This window comes from Pelobates fuscus, chromosome 6, assembly GCF_036172605.1.
Source record: "Pelobates fuscus isolate aPelFus1 chromosome 6, aPelFus1.pri, whole genome shotgun sequence".
NCBI lineage: Eukaryota > Metazoa > Chordata > Amphibia > Anura > Pelobatidae > Pelobates > Pelobates fuscus.
In genome coordinates, this window is record NC_086322.1 from 198552028 (window position 1) to 198574455 (window position 22428).

The 22428-nt window shown below is 39.3% G+C and overlaps 1 protein-coding gene across 1 annotated transcript in view; it reads right to left on the minus strand.

Moving 5' to 3' along the window:
• CCSER1 (coiled-coil serine rich protein 1) overlaps positions 1-6016 on the minus strand; it is a 964914-nt gene extending 958898 nt beyond the window's left edge. The window contains exon 1 of the mRNA XM_063458635.1: positions 5738-6016. The gene's annotated coding sequence lies outside the window, so the exon portion shown is untranslated. The remainder of the gene's footprint in view (positions 1-5737) is intronic.
• Between the last annotated feature and the right edge of the window lie 16412 nt (positions 6017-22428).

Sequence of the window (22428 nt, forward strand, 5' to 3'; positions counted from 1 at the left end):
CAAACAGATACACATACAGACACAGACGTAGAACACATAGACACACATATGGATACACAGACACACATACAGACAGATATACATATAGACATGCATGCAGACACCCAGACACACTTAATGAAAAATATTCAGATACACAGAATGACATGCATACAGATATAAACTGTGACACACATACAGATACATAAGGGCACACACTGACACACATGCAAACACATACACATACAGACATACAGATATCCATACAAACAGATACACATATATCAGACAAACAGATACACAGACAAAGATACGCATACAGACAAAGAGATATACATACAGACAAAGAGATATACATACAGACACAAACACATGCAGACACACATATACAGATATTCACACACACACACACACATACAGACACACACACATGTATGCAGACACACACATACATTCACACACAGACACCCACATACACATACAGACACACACAGATATACAGATACAGACTTTCACACATACAGACACACAGGTAAAGACATTCACACACACACATATATAGACACACACACGCATGCAGACAAACACATACATTCACACACACGCATACAGACACACACACACACATATCTATACAGATACAGACATTCACACACAGACACACACACATACAGACACACATAGCCATTCACACACACACACACACACTCTGGAGTGACGGGCCCGGTCGCAGCTGCAGCCTCTGAGACCTATAGTTCTGCCCCTGTCTCCACTGAAGCAGGACTTACAACATCAGGCTTCAGCAGAGCTACAGAAACTGAACCCCAATCCTGCCACTCATTGTTTGGCCAAGAGCATAGGATGACTGCTGTTCTTAGACAGTGAATCAGATTCTGTGCATCGACATTTGCACTTAATTGGCAATAGTCAGTCTGGAACACTAGTTCTAGGCTGACTGGTGACGCCCCAATGACTCTGGTGAAAGTAAGTTATCAGACAGGATAAACTCGAAATATGTTGTGTTTGAAATTGCAAAATGTCCCTTACAAGACCACTACAAGTTCACTGAAGTGGTCATGGTGCCTGAAGCAATCCTTTAAATAAAGAATTATTCCTCAGCTTAGTTATGTAACATAATTGTTGTGGCACATTGATATTGTTGATAAAGATATGAATCCCTGATTGTCTACCCAGCTGGGCAGCCTATTATCCTGGCACACGTGCATGCCATGACAGGGCTGGCTGGCACATTGTTTGACATAATTTGTGCCATGGACATACCAGTCCACCAGTTCCAAAACACCAATCAAAATCTTTAAGATCTTTGTTAGCAATCACTCAGGGTATAGAGCTGTCTGTAGTGGGTGAATAAGATATGGAATATAACCTTATAGGACATATGTATCATGGCAAAAGGAACTCTTTGGGGGCAAAATGCTAAATAAGGTTAAATCACCATGGAAACCAGTAAACAGTGATTTTAATTAATTTGCTCTAAAATCAATTATTGCAGTTTTCATGTTAAAAGATCACCCTTTACCAGTAAAGTTTATTAATTAAATGTAGTCTTATTAAAATGAGATGCCTGGACTCTTCTCAGAGCATTAAAAGGGTTACTTCATGGGTTAGAAGGATTACGCCAAGCACCATAACAACTTCAGTGTTTAACCCTTTTTGATGCCGGACATGTAACGCCAACACCAGCAGTGCCGCCCTGAAACATGAGTTATGGTTTATGGTAATTCATTGATTTTCTTTGCAGTTTGGTCATGACTTTTTGATTGGTAAATGAGCTATATCATTAAATTAAATCATGTAGCTATATCACACCTTAACTGCTCCTTTTCAAACTTGTAAGTTAACCTTTATTAAATATAATATAATGAACACATACAGTAATAAGGGGACAGCTCTGTTTTCCTTTAGATTACTGTGTTACTTACATTTATATATGCCCATTCTTACTGCCTAAAGTCATGTGTCTTGTAGACACCCTTCTGGATCTTAAAGGATCCTTAAAGGATCTTAACATGTATAGCTTGGAGGAAAGACGAGACAGAGGGGGATATGATAGAAACATTTAAATACATAAAGGGAATCAACACAGTAAAGGAGGAGATAATATTTAAAAGAAGAAAAACTACCACAACAAGAGGACATAGTCTTAAATTAGAGGGACAAAGGTTTAAAAATAATATCAGGAAGTATTATTGTACTGAGAGGGTAGTGGATGCATGGAATAGCCTTCCAGCTGAAGTGGTAGAGATTTAAACAGTGAAGGAGTTTAAGCATACGTGGGGTAGGCATAACACTCTCCTAGCTATAAGATAAGGCCAGGGACTAATTAAAGTGTTTAAAAAAATGGTCAGACTAGATGGGTCGAATGGTTCTTATCTGCTGTCACATTCTGTGTTTCTATGTTTCTATGTTCCATCCAAAGCAGCTAACCTCCCAAGACACCAGAATTGAATTTCAACAATAAAGACCAATGCAACCTTGTTAGTAACACCTTGCAGTGTTTATCCTTCACCTGGAACAGTATTAGCGTTTGAAAGGATTGTCCGACAAAGTTTATTACGCACCTGCAGTTTATTGGGCTGCTGGCCAGTATCTATGCATTAGGCTATTGTCTGATTAACAAAACACTTTATATGGAGACCAGAAATATATTTTCAATTTTAATAACTCAATTGCATTTTTATATATGTTACTTTGCCTTTATTGTTACACAAAACCAAAACACTGCAGTTCTCTTTACAGAAATACATCCATATCATAAACACTGTTTATTGAGAAGAAATAGAGGTACGTTTAGAATTTAGCTGGAATCACTGCTGTTCAGAATACTGAATTGTTCTGCACACAGTCATAAGCCATAACAATGCTGGTTTATGGCACTATGACTCATACATATAAACAACTAAAAATATGATATTTTTTCCTGCTGTCTGAAATCATAGCTGGATAAGTGAAATGTGGCCTTGCGATTTTAACACTAACATAAAAAACATATATTTTTTAAATTACAACACGCACAGTGTACATTAACTATCCATTCTATTTGTGCTGTGTGACACAGGAGCACTTTGTTTATACAAGAAGAAGAGGTTTGTAATTAGCAAAGAGGGAGAAAGTCTACCCATGCTTCCTGTATTAATGTCCCCGAGTGTCAAGCTCTTTGCAAACAGAAGAATTCCGGCACTAAACACCATCAAGCACTTTCCTGGAAGCCAGTGTACTTCGACTCTGATATGTATGTACAAAGACATGAGCACACAGACGGACCAATCAATTATCTTTCATTTTGACAACCTGTTTTACAACAAACAATTCACTCCCCATAGCAATGTTATGAGTGCCTGACTTACACAAGCCAAAGTTGACTCTATGTTATGTAACAAAATCTCTTTATACAATTCTTATAATAAATTGATGTTTCTAAGAATAGCACAACTAAATATTTTATTTGACACAATCTGTTTGGAAAAGGACAGCATTGAGCGTCTACAACTTTTTAATCCTATTTAAACAATATTCTAGCAGTTATAATAACATTTAGACTACCCTTAACCCCATATCGACTACAATCTGCACTTTGCCATAGCCACAATACAAGCCTCCTAGACCAGGAGTGCCCAAAAGCTAGATCCCCTGGTGTTGTAGAACAACAACTCCCATGATGCTTCACATGCCTTTAGAATGGCAAAGTATTGTGGAAGCTGTAGTTTTAAAACGCCTGGGGATCTACCTTTTGGGCACCCCTGATCTAGACTCTACATGGGCCTGTAGGGATATATTTCATGGATGATTGCATTTTGGAATAGACTCCGAAAAAGAACAGATTGTTAAGGCAACATAGACTATCACTGGTCCGAAATGGTTTAAAATATTTGGAAAGGTATCACAATGTAAAATAATGAGCGACCAAGTCAATATTAAGAGATTGATGTCATAATTCTAGGATAAATCTAGAAAAGAAGGAAGTGAAGCAGTTTTAGGTGAAGCACGTCAAATAAAAGAATTCATCTGAGCATCTATAACTTGTGTGCCATTTCACATTGATGTCACAAGCAGAGTAAATAGGAGGAGGCAGCAGTGTTTATCAAACCTCCCATTTCATCTCTGTGTAGCACACTTCAATGCCCTGGTATCTCCAGGAATGAGATCTCTGTAGTATAGTGGATCAATGGCTGATGACATCACTAACTCATGTGGCTAATGTAGTCTCTAGGAATTGATTCAGGAAGCATTGCCAGCCACACTATCAACAGATCCTCTATTATTGAAAACCTCTTGATTGCAAATACATTATAGCACACTGAAACATACAGATGAATAATCATATATATGCAGATCTGCACATAATGATTGGGAATTCAATACGCACCATCTATACTCCTGATGTAGAACAATTATTCCATGCAATAAAATAAGCTTAGACATATATAACTGAGAAATAAAATAATTATATTTGCAATCATGAACCGCATGCTGATTTTAATTTGTAAAAAATCTAATAAATGTACATGTCAAGCACACATGTCCACTAAAGTTTACATATAAACCACGTGTGCTGGCTCTAAATATAACAGTTTCTACAAATCATAATTTAGCTCATTTTGTTTTGTCGTTTACTGCATGAATGGTTAGTAAAACACTGCTTTGCAGTTTGGTCCAATCCTTGGCACACTGCAAGATGCCCACACACAAACAATAAAGGTGGACAATGGAAGGGTTAAAACACAGGCAGCATAGAACCAAAACAATAGGGGGCGAACAGCTTCACCCATTTTTTGTTATTTTGTTTGAGATTGTAATATATATATATACACAGGAGCATGTTTATAAATGTTATATACTTACTAGTAAATACGTTAATTGCAACACCAGTTATTGCTGCAAGATAATTTATTTCACATGCAGTACTGCATTAAAGTAGCAATATCATTTAATGAACTATATTAGTTTTTCTGCTGACAATGGGTGATAATTAAAAGTATAAAACACCCATCCCTGTACTCTATGCCTGACTTGAGCCCATTGACAATTAGCACAGACCCTAAGGATGCATCTGACAGCATCCACGTGTTAGGTAGTTTCTCTGAGAGCCACACACACACCGCAGTTCTTTAAAACATGCAGAACAAAGCAATTTGTTCTGTCTAATTCACTAATTGCCAGTGCATGCATCACTCTATCAAAGCAATAAAAAGCAAATAAATAATAATAAAAAAAAATAATAAAAATACAGTAACAAATTTAACCCTGGGTCATATAATAATAATAATAATAATAGTAGCAGCTCTGCAATAAAACAATTGCTGCTTCCATTGACTGCGGATTTCAGGAATCCCGCAGTTTTCTGGTTGTCACATGCTGCATTACAGACACAAACACACATTGATCTGTGACAGGGGCACAGACAGCACATGCCCAAAGACAGCAGGGGGGCAGGATACTGACAGTGCACATCAGGGCAATCCTGACAGGCAATGCACCAGCACACCTGTCTGCTCCTTATCGTGCTCCCGGCTGCAGCAAAGCACTAAGTGACCCTACATCACCCAGATACATAATCCCACATTAAACCAGGCCTGGAGCATGCAGAATGACAGCACACCTGAAGGGGAAGCTGACGGTCATCTGTCTGTGCTGCAGGTGCACCAACTCACCAGCTATGGCAAGACCTGTGTAGGAGGGCATGTGAGAGGAGAGATACAGGAAACACATATCTGCACAAGCAATGCCAAGATCCTACCTTACTGTATGTGTGAGAGCCTGAACAGCTTGTATCTCTTCTCCTTCCCTGCTCTGTGCTTCCTATTCCTCCCAGCTCAATGCAGGCTTGACTCTGCCACCCAGATCCTTGGTAGCTATTAGTTGATCATAGTAAGGATCCTGATGCCAGGGGTCTCCATGCCAAGTCCTCCCAGACTGGTAAGGCAGAGTAGTTATGAAGTGGACGGATTGGTGGCCTCTCTAGCAGCTGATTGTGAAGGGGAGAGAGGGGAGGAGGAGCTGAGGGGAGGGCTGAGTGTCTGGGAGGTTACAATGTGTGTGGATGTGCTGTGTATAAATGGATTTCTCCTGCACTGCCACCTCACACAAGCAAAAGCAGCTCAGGATCACACAGCTCTCCCATTCCCCCTCTCCTCCCCTACCTATTACGCGTGGATGGGAGCCCTGCCTTCTCCCTCATACAGCTTTATTGAGTGGATATGCAGGGCTGCAGCCAGCTGCAGGATGGGATGGAAACAGTGTATCCACACTGCTAAAACACAGCCTCAGCAAAACATGTGGACACTGGACACTACTGATTTATAGGAGGAAGTGGCTAGCGCTGCTATATTTGGTTCGAAGGAAGTGATACATTCATATAATGCTGCCAGTTCTACAATGTGAGGATCAGTAAACTGCAAAGGATTGAGAGAGGCTCATGGTGTCAATGTAGTTCTCACTTTGCAAATAGGGATGCTGGAGAATGGCTGTGACTTTTATTATTCTAATATAGCATTCCATTGCATTGATGGGAAGGTGACTGGTCATGCCACCCCTTACAGAGATACATGCCATTAGCTCCCCTTCACTATCTCTGTCTGGCTTTCTCTCTTCCACTCTATGGTTGTTTGTCTTCAATGTTTTATTCACTTTTGCATGTTTTTTATGTATTCATTTCAGCCTGTATAGGATAAATAGAATACATCAAAGTGAACCATGTATTATGGGAACATGCTATTGAGATGTTATAGAGACATCATAATAAAACACAAGACTGAAAGATCAAACGTTTCCACTATGCAAAGACAATGGTTAATACTCCTGTATTGAAGCGATTAATGGTTATCTTTAGTGCTATAATGGTTAATATTTCATGTCAATGTACTATAAGTTACCGTTTAAAGAAGTGTACTGCTATTGTGTAGTGTAGGGGGTCAATATTTAGTGCTAGTGTAAGTGTGGTGTACAGGTTAAAGTTTACTATACGTGTAGTGCAGTGTTCAATGTGTAATGTAGTGTGATAGGATAAAGTAGGGGTTACGAGAGGGTTGTACTATAAAGGACATACAGTAGGAGGTGCAATTATTTCAGCTGCTGTCATTAAAGGGTTACTCCAAGCACCACGACCACTTCATTCATGTGACCAGAGTCTGTATATTCAGTGTTTTGCTGTGAAACGCTGCATGTACTGAGTTTAACCCCCTTAACTTCCAGAGATGTAACTCCACCTCTGGCAAAGGGGCTTTTTTATCCAGCCCAAAATAAGAGTTCAGGGATGGCTAATGTCAATTCTGTACAATTTTTTTTTCATTGGCTGAGAGTGGTCATCTGACACTCTCAGTCAAGGGATGGCGACTGGATCCGCTTCTGCAGCTCTATGAAAGCCAAAAGTAAGGAGGCACCCAGTTAAGAGGATAGACCATAACTAAATGTTTTGCCTCATTACGGGGAACCAGGCCAGGGCACTCCTGGCATCAAAACCACTACAGAGGGCTGTTAAGAAGTAATCCTTGGAAATGTCGACAACTGCTTCTGTAGAGTATAACTCCCACTAATCTCGTTCAGACTGGGGCCTATCCGTCCTGATTCTGTTTGAAATTAGAGGAACAGAATGTATGGATTTGATCTATGCACTGTTAATGATTCTTTGCACATTACATGTGTTTTACCCATTGGAATAAATGAGCATATTGTACACATACATGATACATAATGGTGTGTATTATGGGAAGATAATGCCACTGTGAGGTTTTGGAGACATCAATATAAACCACAAGACCACAAATCCCCATTCCCCCCCCTCCCCCCCCCCTTATTCATCCTGTAAGAGTTATGCATCATTTACTAACATGATATTTTTAGCCAAGCGTTAGCGTGTTACGCTAATGCAGGGGTTATTGTTTAATAATGCCTATTTAGAGTAGTGCAGCATTTAAGGGGTGGACTTTATTGTGAGGCCAACAAAGATTCATACATGTCTCATTGCTGCCCGATATTAGTGGGAGTTACAGCTATTTCAGCTGCTCCCATTAAAATGTCTGGTTTATAAAGTTCTCTCGATAGTGTAGCTCCCACTGATTACTGACTAATAAGAGATTATAAGAGTGGGAAAGGAGATTCCTCCCTTCAACTAGAAACTTGTACATGAAGAAACAATTTGGTGAAAGAGCTGACATTCTAATGTGAGACCAAACCACAGAGTAAACTGTTTCTGCTGCAAGAGCATTCACTCTAATATTAAAATTCAGTATAAATAAAAATAGTAAATGTAGAAGACCGTGTAAACAGTAACAATATAGGGGAAGATGCAGTTAAAGTCAGCCTCTACAGTATCTTTTAATATAATATACATAAAACCACGTTTACACTATAACTTCAATGTTCAATGTAGAGAAATAGGTCATATTGCTTGCAAAGGTAAGATTCTTACGTGAAATGAAAGAAAAACACCAAAACCTTTCAAATGGTCTGAAACATTATAATGAAGCATACAATACAGAGATTATAGGTTCATGTGTAATAAACACATACTCCAATATAATTCTGCTTTACTGAGAAGGTTAGACTAGTCTCTGATTGCAGAGTTTATATACTTACCATAAATGTAAAGCATGCACTGTAATGTCAGAAACACAATACAATGCACTACAATTCAGGAGCAGCCTGAATACAGTGGCTCCAGTTTTCTTAATGATGTTATAGGTCTACCCCTTTTAGCCCCACGCTAGTCCCATTTTACATACCTCCATATGAAGGGATGCATGCTTATGAGTATCATGCCGTTATCTTGGATGAGAAAAGATCCCTTTTAATTCAGCTCCACAGGTATACACTGCTCATAGGGTGTTAAACCTCAACTCTTAATGACACATTTAATTTTTGTCTGGGCCAATTAGGCATTTACCTAAGTTAGCAGGATAGGGTTCGAATATTTTGCTTTGTTGTTGTTTTTTTCATGTTGCCACTGCTCCTAAATGTTTAAAGGAAATCTCCAAGCACCATTTAAGATGGTTTGCCAGGTTCCTCTATTGAGAACCAGAAGTGTTCTGCACTAAGCCGAATGTGCTGAGCTTAGATCATTGGATGAGAGTGCTCAGCTAACAACTTCAGACTATGAGCTGGTCCTGCACTTTAGGGGAACTAATGATATTTCTGTGCAGGGGTTTCTGGCAATCCTGATAGCCGAGACTGGTGCTGGAGGAAACCAGTTACAGGTAATTTGTCAAATTACTCTTAAACAGTTTCACTACGTATATTGGGGTGCCAGGGCACTCTTAGTGTACTGTAGTGGTTATTGTTCTTGGAGTGTCTCTATAATATTTCTTTTAGTAAAAATCAATATACCCTTGGGGTCTAATGAGGTTGCTGCAATGACCCTTCCATGCATCCATGCTTTCCAGTTGACAGGCATATTGAAAGAGAATTGTTAAGGGTTAGAGGTGCAGATTTTCCAAAGCCAAATGCAGCGTGAAGCCAAGATATAGTACTCACATCACTAATTATGTTGCTTGATAATTGTTCTTGTTACTACTGTGTGAGAGCTGTGCACTGGACTGGATTTGTGAAAGTTTCCCTTTCCATCATATGTTATTTAGTTCCTTGTCAACCCAAGCAGACCTACTCTTTGATCACAAGAAGCCTGATTCACCATTGAGCAAACCTTAATGCCCACTGGGGAGTACCTGAACCACAGTGTTTTGGCATTAGATGTAACAGAGCATAATTGGAGCACTGGTTACATTAATTTGTCAATTTGGGACCAGTAAATTAGGTCCCAATTGACAAAGATAGTTTCATCAATAATTAGATTAAAGCGATTTATAAAATGCCAGCACAATACTCAGCACTGAATAATGGGCAGAACATAATAAATATAGACAATGACACATACCATGATTTAGCCTTAAATGCCATTAAAAATAAAATCATGAATTCATATCACGCAAGATTACTATTAAGATATGCTCCATATAAGCTCTGCTTTATTCTCCCCATGCGAGATAAACAGATATTGATTTCCATCACTTGAGCAGCTATGTGCATTATCAGATTTCTGTTGGCGTATGGGGGTGAGCAAGTCTGACCTTTAGACAAATGTGTCAAATACTTTTAAATACAACACATCATGTCTTATTGGGCCTGTTGAATGTCTGTTTTAAGAGCTGAGGGAATAACAGTAGGCACTAAAACATTCCCATTGAATTTATAAGCTACAGTAGGATTAGCCCTTTAAACATGCTCCAGTGCCTCTCATAAATCAATTCAGATCTCTCTCTCTCTTTTTTAAATCAGACTTGTAGTGCTTGTCACTCAGGTATTTCCTCTCACCTCACCTTTAACTGCCAAGCCCTAATTTTGCAATGTTACTATTTAAAGATATCAGAATACAGAACATTATATGGGACAAGGATATCAAATTCATCAGGACACAGACAAGAACTCATAATAATGGTTTTGCTATAATGGGTCTGCCTCTCCTAGAAGCATTCTCTTTGGGATGAAGGGATGATGAGTTATTTTTGAATACAGTATATTACATGTATAAAAGGTGTCACTTAGCTCATTAAACATCTGAAGATCTGGCTAACAAGCTAACGTCATATTCCGGCTCCGCCTCCCAGCCTCACTCTGTGGCACGCGAGGGAGCTGAGCAGACAGCTCAGAGGAAGTGCTCCCTCGCCAGCCGCCCGCAAGCGCCACCCGACTGCCCAGCAGCCACTGGACCACCAGGGAGAAAGATGACCCCCCCCCAGCATTCCCAAAGGTAAGGAGGCTGGGGAGGTTAAAGTAAAAAAAAAAGTGTTAATGTGAGCGAGTGTGTGTGTCTGTTAGTGGGTGTGAGTGTCTGTTAGTGAGTGTGAGTGTGTGTGTCTGTTAGTGAGTGTGAGTGTGTGTGTCTGTTAGTGAGTGTGAGTGTGTTTGTGTGTGTGTCTGTTAGTGTGTGTGTGTGTCTGTTAGTGCGTGTGTGTGTGTGTCTGTTAGTGTGTGTATGTGTGTGTGTGTCTGTTAGTGTGTGTGTGTGTGTGTCTGTTAGTGTGTGTGTGTGTCTGTTAGTGTGTGTGTCTGTTAGTGTGTGTGTGTCTGTTAGTGTGTGTGTGTTTCTGTTAGTGTATGCGTATCTGTCAGTGAATGTGTGTGTATTTAGAGGGCGGGGCGGGGGGAAGGGGTGGCGTGGGGCCTAGGGCAGCACAAAACCAGGATACACCACTGCCTGGCACCCAGACCACTTCATTGAGCTGAAGTAGTCTGGGTGACTATAGTGTCCCTTTAAGAATAACCACCGCTGCACTGTGATCCAACTACTGCAAAACATGGTTTGAATCTGTAAGGTCCGACCCTATTCCTCTTCCTACGGTATACCGGGTGACCCTTGCAATGTGAAACATAAATTATGGTGCACAGGTATCGGTAGCCTCAGTTAAGCCTACATATTGCTATGATTACTGTTACTGTTACTTCATAATGCTTTGTGTATGTTGACAACACTGAACAATTCATCGATACACGTATGTTTGACTGACGTTGATAAAAAAAAAAAACTCAAAATAAAGATTGTCAAAAAAAATAAAAATTAATAACCACAGACCGGTATTCAGCAGTCGAGGGACTGGCCATGTCCAGCACCCAAGCTATAGGCTAATACATCCATGGAAGCCATAATTATTTAAAAAAAATTATAAAATGAAATAGATTTTAAAAAATATATGTTTAAGCGGTATATATGACTGACGAATACAACATGTACAATTCTAATGCCTGACCTCTCTTGTGATACTCTTCTTTAAAAAAATATTTTCTTACATATATCACATTCCATAAACTTTTGTGTATAATAGGTATAATATGTTGTCATTTTGTTACATACCAGAAGCTGTAACTGGAAACACAGTTTCAGAGCATTGTTCTGGTAATATTAAATAGGGAGGGGTTCAAACTTACTCATAGGTAAACTCCCCAGCATTAACCCAGTCAATCACTGTGGTGTGTAGCAATGATAGAAAACATTAGCACTGCAAATGTCAATATAAAGACTAATACCCTTATAAAAAATTATATAGTTCAAACACACCTGCAGTGTTATTGCTAATTATACCTGTCAGATAAAAATGAAGGAAAGTTATTTTATACATGTGGAATATTAGTTTTTGTTTTGTTTTTTGTTAATTTTTCTTTTTTTTTTCTGGCAATTTAATATCTTTATTTTAGGATTTCTTTCTGTTGTGAAGATTTGGAACCTAGGTACCCTTTCAGTGGCATGATGGCATATTCAGAGCACATTAGTAAAGAATCTAACAGACAATAACGAAAACAACACTCCTACTAAATGATAAAGATATAAAGCATACTACACTATAAATCTGTAATGGTTTTAGGATTTCTCGAATGAATGGGAACTGCTGATTTGAGTTAGATCTATTTTAGTGTATTTAGTGTATGTATGTTTACTTCATGAAATACTATCTATAAATTAAACATACTAATAAATACATGACACTGCAGCTGATGCCGTGAACTCAATCACTCAAATACAAAGAAGCGGCTTAAAACTTTTAACCAATTCTTGCACTCCCATTATGTTTCACAGCACAGATAAGCATATTATACCATAACCACTAGCCCCATTTATTTATAAACATAGATATAATAGCACATGTTAGCAATTTTGGCTCGGTCACCTTCATTCATGTCAACGAAGAATTCAGTTAAAGAATTTGGTTACTTGTACAGTTTGTAATCTTCACACAGGGCTTGGTAACTCATTGCATCATAACCTACACAAAGAGCATAAATCAGTACTTGGAGCGTCCATTTAATTCAACACAGGTTGACTTAGGTGTCCAACCTTTTGAGCTCAGAGGAATTTTCTTGGGCCACACATCAAATATATAATATAGATAATGTATATAAGTGATATAACTTTAGAAGACATTGTATTAATTTTGATATTGCAGTTGTTTAGTAGATAACTCCCTTATTTTTTTAGCCTTATGTGGAATTGGCATATTTAAGGATAATGAATTAGGGAGCTAACTACTAAACATATACACATGTATATACATATGCACACATAAACGCAGATACAAAAACACAATCACAGACCTATGCATACAATCACAAATCTTTACAAACATAATCACAGACACACACACACATACAATCTACAATCACAGACCAATATTCACAATCACAAATATACACACACACAGCCACAGACATACAATCACAGACCTATACACACAGTCACATACATACACAGACAAATTCACATATGTACACACACACACACACACACACACTGCTGCTTCTCAAGCCTTAATATAGTTGCCCAATCTTCCTAAATTACTATCAGACTACAGCCAAGTATCTTATTGTAAACTTAATAAAAGTAAAACACCATCCACATGCATGTACCTCACATATTATCTCAGCAAATTAATCTCAATTAATTATTTAAGATTGTGGATTACCAGAACTATGTTAAAACATGGACATCAGTGAAGCTACTTCTCAGCTCCTGGAAGTGGAAATACTTATCTAGAGGCATTTAGGAACTTTCTACTATCCAAACTCCAGTGAATATCCTTATCTCTCTCCATATTGATCCCTCTGGCATATTTCAGAGCAATACAAAAGGAGGTTCTAGTTTTGATCTGGGCAGGCAAAAGATCTAGAATGGCTTTAGTTACCCGTTATATTGTTTCATGAGATCTCCAATCTCATTTACCCTCAATGGTTACTTCTAGAGGAGATGTTTTTTAATGTTAGGTTCATTTTGGCTTACTGTTGGGCACCTAAACATATAAGATCTTTATATCCTGGTTCTGCTACTTAGGCCCTGGTTGAAATTTGGGATCGTTACCATAACTTTCTGCTTCTAAGTTAACACCTCTCACAGTTCTGCCATTACCTTTTTTCAAATTTTAACCTTAGAGCTGGCTTAATACACTTTTATGATTTCTTTCAAGACTCCTTGACTGCCAACTCGCACTTTAAATATTTTCACATTTCCTGTTTGTAACGGATCACCTGGCACCCCGACTTGGTACCTCCGTTAATGGATGCTCCTAGTGCTTCCTGAGGACTCCAAGCACTCTGGCAGACACCACAATCACCGAATCCGAGAAACCTTTAAATTCTCCCAAGCATATGAATGCTGTAGACCATTGAATAGGAACCATACGAATAGGCTTGTACTCCTAGCAGTCAACTGGAACAGCATGCAATAAATCCTTCCCCCAATAATGAGACGACACATCACTTTGAGGGTAAAACAGGAACTCTGGACAGGCTCATCCAGCCCGGCTTTTATTACAATAATACACATACAGTCCACACCCAGGGGGAGGCATAAAATATCCAATCACATACATGGTTCAGCCCACACATCCCCTCCCCTCAGATAACATTAAACCCAATTATCCGGTACACCTTTTCAGACAAGTTCTGGATGTACCCCAAAAACAGGGGGTACACCTTTAAATCCAGCATCGCTGGATAGCCCTTAATCAGGGGGACAACATATCCAAAATTCAAGTCATTCGGATGAATGGTTCGGGAGATATGGGGTTCCAAAGATTTGACCGACCGCATGGGTAAAGTATCCGAAAACAGTTCCATGCATTTTGGCCCTGCGGTCGGTCACAAACAAGGGAATGAAAACAGGCGAATTGCCTGTGTTATAGAGCCTGGAGAGGGTTTGAATGAATTCCCTTGTTTGAGGGGTTCTTTCTACCGAACGGCGGGTCATTCGGTAGTTTTTATACGAATTTCTGGAAGTATGGAGGTTTCAGCGGTGTTTGCCTAGTCAAGTGTCCGATTTTAGTTCCAGACACTCGACGGCAAAACACCGCTGTTCGGTAGTTTAAGATGGCCGCCGCCACGTGTTTGTTTCCCGAATGGCGGCCACCCAGAGGACAAAGAATACATTACACTGATTGCCAATTACCCGTTTGCAACATTGTTGCAAACTGTAATTGGAGGCACACTTATTCCTGGGTGGTCTGGTTGTTCGGTAGTTTCACTCAATATAATGAATGGAGTGATTCTACCGAACAATCAGCTGAATGCTGCATACATATCCCAGGTTAAACTTAACACACAAATACACATATAATATTACAGGCAGTACACTAGAATATGTAGCACAGTCTTAAAGGGACAGTAGTCCCAAAAGTCCCAATATGTCCATAGATGCTGTTAAAAGGGCCAGTAGCAGCAATATACAGTACAATATGCCCCAAATAACCCAGGGGCCATAGTCAGTAGGTAGGAGGCTAGCAAACAGGCTTCTCCAGGGCCCAGTGGCGAGGTTGGTTTCGCCACACTGTTTTTTTCATTTATCGTTCTCTGTCCAGGAGTTCCTATAAGGCTGACTGAATTTGAACTTGTTTATCTCTGTTGGTCAAATGTCAAGTTGAATTTGAACTTGTTTATCTCGGTTGGTCAAGCCATGTTTCTTTATCACTTCATGGTTCAAGGTTTTAAAGTGTCCCATTTCTGCTGGGTAACTCATTGCATCATAAGAGAATATTTTTATGTTATGACCTGGGCTGGATTTCCCATAAGGCTGCAGTGGCCCTTGCCTCGGGGCAGCAGACATTAGATGAGTGTACCCATGCAGGTGTGCTCTGGTGACAAGGAGAATGGCTGTTTCCCCTTCTCACCCCACACTCACAGCGGCAGGTCCTCACTCCTATGCAGCCAAAGGAACTGCAGGAGAGCGAGCAGAAATTATATTGTCATGACCCCACAAAACCTCCTGCACTTCCAGCTGCATGCAAGTACAAATGAGCAATGGGAAGAAGGGCACAGAATAGAACACATGAGTGAAGGGGTATAAGGGGTGGACAGGGAAAATAAATAAGATTTTGTGAAGCTGGGGACAGAAGAGAAAAACAGGTGTTTAAAAGGGGGAAATAAGAGAGAAACAAGTAAGGGAAGGGTGGACAACTGAGGGTGGGAATGGAGAAGAGGGAAGGGGATAAAGTATAGAGGTACAAGTAATAGAAGGATATAAAAAAGAGGGGTACAAGTAAAGGTTGGGCATAAAGTATAAGGGTACTAGTGAGGATAGGGGATACAGAAGAGAGCTACAAGTAAGATATGGGAATAAAGAAGATGGGTTCAAGTGAGGGACTGGGAAAAGAAGAGGGGTGCAAGTTAGGGAAGGGGGGAAAGAAGAGTGGAACTAGAAAAAGGATAAAATTGGAGAAAGACAGGGTTATTAAGAGAAAGGGGCATAGATGGAGACAGGGGGAGAGGAACATATATGAGCGAGTGATGACTGAATAGAGGTGGATGGACAGAGATAAATAGGAGCAGAGGGGAATTGGAAAAACACTAACAGACCTATACTTGCACACTAAATACCCACACATGCACACTTAAACTTCACAAAATCTTCACACAAATATGGACCGGCACTCTATAAAAGCACACTATTAAATGCACACACTAGCACTCACAAATACACCTGTCATTCACATGCAGTCACTAACACTTCACACATATATTCTATTACATATGCATGTCATTCAGTCATATGTACTCCCAAACATTCATATTATCTATCTACCCAGACAGATAATCCAATCTTACCTCCCAGTCATACCTACTCACCCTGTCATGTTCATAACTTGGCCAAAGAACATGTTATCTCCCCCACCCACCTTGCACTTATTGCCATACAAACACCGACCTATCATATCATATTCACCACAGAGTCATACCCCAAACTACTCACCTTCATCCACCCAATAAAATACATCAAGCTTCATATATATGGCGTGCTGGGGAGCATTGAGGAAGTTGGCCTTGGGGCAGCAGAGAAGTTAAATCTGGCCCTGGTTTTGAGAGAACTTCTCACTGTACCTCCCATATTAAAATCCACAGGGAAATCACTTATATTGGCTTACAGTGCATGGATCACACTTTTCCTTTGTCTTTTACCCCTTCATGCATGCTTCTCTTACTATTCCCAGGAGGCAACCCTATGACTTGCATATCACATTGTTATTTCTACCATGTATTTGATTACCAATTTGTGGAGAATTAATAAAAGCCCATCTATGGACTCCATCATAATAGAGTTTCCCATAACTGTGCTTATGAGATGGGTGTATCGTATCCTTACTTTTTTGTGTCATTTTACCCCACTCCCTCTAGCATGTAAGCTCTTTGAGCAGGGCCCTCAACCCCTCTGTTCCTGTGTGTCCAACTTGTCTGGTTACAACTACATGTCTGTTCGTCCACCCATTGTAAAGCGCTGCGGAATTTGATGGCGCTATATAAATATCATAATAATAATAATAATTATCCAGCCAAACCAAAGTGTTTTCACTCTGGGAAGATTGGGGTCGCTGTGAGAAATCTCTCCCAAAAGTGTTTTTTCTCCATTGTACTTTTCTTTAAATTATATAAAGTACGTCATTACTGTTGTGTTTCAAGTATCTCACACCTACTATTTTTTATTATTGTTTTTATTAGCATCAGAAACTTCCTTGAATATTGTTCATTAAGTGCTTTGTGATCAGTGAAGTTTTATGATATGTGATATATCCATCATTATGTTTTGCAACTTGTTTTTATATTGTCATTTCTACTTTGGATTTTATTTTTATTTTCTTAAAACCAAGGCAAACAAAACAAAACAAAACAAAAAACCTAACAACACACAAACCTACAATCTTATCTGTCGGGTATCTAATGCCCAGATGAAGAGGGACATTGGTATCTTTCCTGTTATGTTTGTGCTTTTTGTCTTCTCTCATTGCTGCCATGGTCTGTCTTTAATTAATATATCTTAAAGTTTGTAATTAGAGTACTGCATATTTGCTATTACTATGCAAACATTTCACCAGTACTTCTTACATTCTTTAACTGTTCCTACTCCTCCCAATCTTTGCTTATTCTGTTGTGTGAGAGCAAGGTATGTGTGGAATTTTAAAGGGGCACATAAATGTAATGCCCATACTATTCTGGACTAACTGATAATCATGTACATTCCTTGAATCCAGCATTCACCTTGTAATGGTGCATGCATCCAGGTACAACTAAACACAAAGCTGTGTGTCCTGAACACCAGGGGGGACAACCTTCTCCTTCAATTTTTTTCCTTTTAGTTATTGCAGTCACCTTGAATGCGAACCAGTGACAAGCTACTGCAGGGTGATTAATGGGTTTGGGATGTAGATGGTTAATAAACATGTGAAAATAATTTTTTTAAGCCATTCATCCGAATAAAATATATTTCCTGGCAATAGTTGAGGTAATCAATTCTGAAAATTGTTCAGTTTGTTCCTAATTGACAGAATTTCTTTTGTGAAATAACAAAATTATCTGAATTGTTTAGAGAATTCTTTCTTTTATGAATGAAATTCGGTCATTTATGATGAACTGACAGAATTATCTGAAATGATTAGCTCAACTATTACCAAAAAATTAAATTGTATTAACATGTCTAATAGTTAACTCATAAACGCATATCCATGCAGTGGCACTAGCAGTCAGAAATAAAGACCCACGTGTAAAATTGTTCACTGTCTTTGAATATGGTCTCACTGGTACTGATGATGATGTGTCTATAGTTGATGTTGTTATGGTTGACAAGTAAGAGGTGATTGGTGAAACTATAGTAAAAAAGACAACTTATTATACTGTTAAAAACATTAAAATGTATAGGGTTTTTCAGTACAGGTGCTTACCCAATTATTACAAATTTGGGTTTTGGAAGCTGACCACAAACATGCATTCAGTAGTGGTGTTGCTGGAGTGACTCCATATGTTAAACCATGTATGAGGTATATACCAAACCATAAATATTAATAGTATCTGTAAAATGAATACGTCAGCTAAACACTATGTGCTACTCAGTGAAGAGGATGGTGATTGAAAATAAACACAAGGAGATAAAAGATCCCAGAAGTCTAATTACAGATGACAAAATCAAATTTGGCTAAAATATACATAAAGCATGGAGCAGGTCAACAAGGGAATAATTTGAACTAATCCTAAACAGGTACCGCTATATAACAAGTAGAATAAAACAAAGCTGGATTTTCCATAAGGCGCCATAAGTGGCCATCTAAGAAGCCATCTAAAAATAATAATTGTATAATAATGTAGCTGTTGATAGTTTTGTATTACATTAAACATTGCTACAATATTTGTTGACTGATAAAGTAGACATAATAATAATAATAATAATAATAATAATTATTATTATTATTATTGTTATTATAACTATTATTATTATTATAGCTATTATTATTATTATTATTATTATTATTATTATTATATGTAAAGTGACATCACATTCCACGGTTTTGTACAATAGGTGGACAAACAAAGACAAAATAGTTGCAACAAGACAAGCTGGACATAAAGAAACAGAAGTTGCTAAATGTTCTTTTAAAAGAAGTTTATGTGTCATTTACTCTGAATCTGCCAAAGCATTTTCCCCCCACCTGCTGCCTATAGTAATAAGTGGTCTGGCACTGTGCATGTTTGATCAACTATCGCAATGGCCTTCAGTAGTCTCTGAACGTAATTGCATTACTCCTTGCAGTTCTCAAATGCTTTCACAGCCTCACTATGTTTCTCTGTGTGAGGATTTCTACCTCTCTCTCTGGATAATGATTTCTTCAACATCTTGGTAGAATATTGCAAGTTCACAGTAAAAGAAGTATTTTGTGAACAACTGCTTACATTTTCATATTCATAAATGTTCGCAATTGGCCACATTCTTCATAAGTTGCCCAACATGATAGGCTTCTAGAAATAATCTGTATAAATATCAATGAAAAGAGACATGGCAGATATATTTAAGTGATAATGTTTGATTTGCAATATTAGTCCAGTAATGGAGATGCAAAATAGTAAAGTATTGCTGCATCTTTTAATAACTATTTTATTAGACGAACAAAAATTTTTAGTGCCAAGATTTCAGAAGTTCTTCTCTTTAATTATTTATTTTAATAGCTTAACTTGCTTTCACATTTCTGTCCCATTTCTCGGGGATTCAAAGGGTTAGAGCAGTGGTAACATCATTGCCTTAGAACTGGGAAACCTAAGTTCTAATTGAACCTGAATTACACATAGGAGGCTGTAAGTGTCCTTGAACAACTACCTAAAATAGAATGTAAGCTCATTTGAGATGGGCCTACTTCAACTCTTACTTTAATTAAAAAGCGGTTCTAAATATTCTGGAGCTATGTAAATGTTATAAATAATATTTCTAGCTTAACCTCTAAAGCCCACATAGGCAGATGCCATCAAAAGTATTTCCATAATTGGATAATAACATAAACAAATTGGTAGACCCTACATTTTTCAAATGGCTTGGCTTCTTACCTGAGTTTCACTGGCAGTGTTTCCTGCCTCCACAACTAATTGCCAAATGAGCCAGGAGCATCTAACTAGGAACTTCCGATAGCTCTCCTGAGCTATGCCCTGCAGTGCAGAATTAGCTAATTAACTGAAAAAAAACTTACAAGTCACTCACTGTGCCAATGGAAAGGAGAAGGTGTTGCTGATGTTGAAGTGGCCTAATTGTTTCATTGAACATGTATCTTTTATGCAACCAGGGGTGTGTTTACCGGGGCAATGGTGGGACAATCTGCCTCAAGTGATGAGGGGGGTGCACAGAACAATCTCCTCTTGCCAGAGCAAGCATTTGTTGGTGGCAATGTGGAGCGGTAAGCATCTGCTTTGCTGATTCAATTGAACAGAACTCACAGGTGGCAGGGGAGCGGATAGAACTAGTCTGTGCTCTGCCAGTGCAGGGATGTAACATCCCTCTAGCCCTGGCATCTGTACAGAGCTACAGGGAGGTGTGCATACACTGTTTAGACTGATCCTACTGTACCCAATAGATTAAGATCTAAACAAGTGAACTGTGTGTGTGCATGCATAAACATGAGCATGTGTGTATGTATATGAATATGGGTGTGTGCAAATGAATGTCAGTATGTTTGAATGTGCTTTTGTATGTATATGAATGTGTCTGTGTAGAATGTGACCATCTCTTATTATGAATGTTTGTGTATGTGTCTATGTCGGTTTGTGTGTGGCGTGTGTTTATGAATGTGAGTGTGCATGAGTACGGGTGTGTTCATAAATATGAGTATGTATTTGTAATTTCACTAACAAAAAGGTTTGGGGTATGGCAGAGAGACACACACACAAAACTCTACAATTCAGGAGGGGTGGTGTCCATATTGTCAAGAAATCCAGAACCAGACACGCTGACAGTTCACAGACACAGAAAGTGCCTTACCGGTCCTTAGAGTGGCCGGCTGAGCGCACAGAGAGAAGTCAGTATACAAGAGAGACAGAACAATCGATTAAATAAGCCGAGGTCAAGGGATAGATAGAGCAGGATAAACGATGAGACAAGCCAAAATTCTGGTTACCAGACAATCAGACAGAGTATACGTGCTATTGGGTTATCAAAAGACCACAAAAGGGCGTAAGGAGACATGGGAAAGGTAAGTTTATATATGCTTAGTGCGACTCTGATTGGCTAATTTCCAATCAGAGTTAATTATGACACATGGGGGGTACTTAGTTCTTTCACTGAGAACTGTGACATCAGTAATATGCGCCGAGTCAGCGTCAGACACTCTGCCTGCAGCGTTGGAAACGGCCACTAGTGGCGGACAGAAGTCAGATACCGCTGCTGGCGGTGGGCAGCAAAGGGAAGTTGTCGCGAGCGGCACATGGTTACTCTAAGCCGCCGCTCGCAGAAACGCAACCGGTCAGAACGCCACAGTGAGCGCGCGGCTAGCAGAAGCCACCACCCGCGATGCCTCGTGCGAGTAGCCCGTCGAGCTCCTGACACATAAATTTCCACCAAGAGTGCAAAATATGCCTCCATTCGCAACCTTCTACTCAGGTGTAACATTTTGTGTTATTTTTGGAGATTCGTGTAATGGCATATCTTGCAATAGACCCACCAATTCCCAGAATATATCACCAGAGCTGTGGGTGTGCTGCCTCAGAAAGGGATCAATGTTGAGACTGGGGTCAAGCCAACATCTCCATCTGCTCCAGCAGGGCTGGTCTCAGTACGCAGGACCTTCTCCCAATGTCTCCTTTCAGGCAGGTGCGGGTCCCCCTGCCTATGTAGTCCTTCTCCAGGTGCTGCCTATATAGTCCTATGTAGTCCTTCTCTGTCTGCAATCTTCTTCCCAGACAGGAATAGATTTTGTGCCTGCAGTTGTCTTTCCAAGCAGGTATCAAATCTTCTTTGCATCGCTGGTACTGCCTGTAGAAAAGTGCTTGTGGCTCACTGGCCACATTATATAACTTTATCCACCCAATGTACCTGTAGACACTGTAAGGCACTGATTGATTATCCCCATGAACTGAGACCAAATACCTTCTCAAAACAATAATTTCCATGCATATCAACACGCCCCAAAGTCATCACAATCCCCTATTGCTTTCATC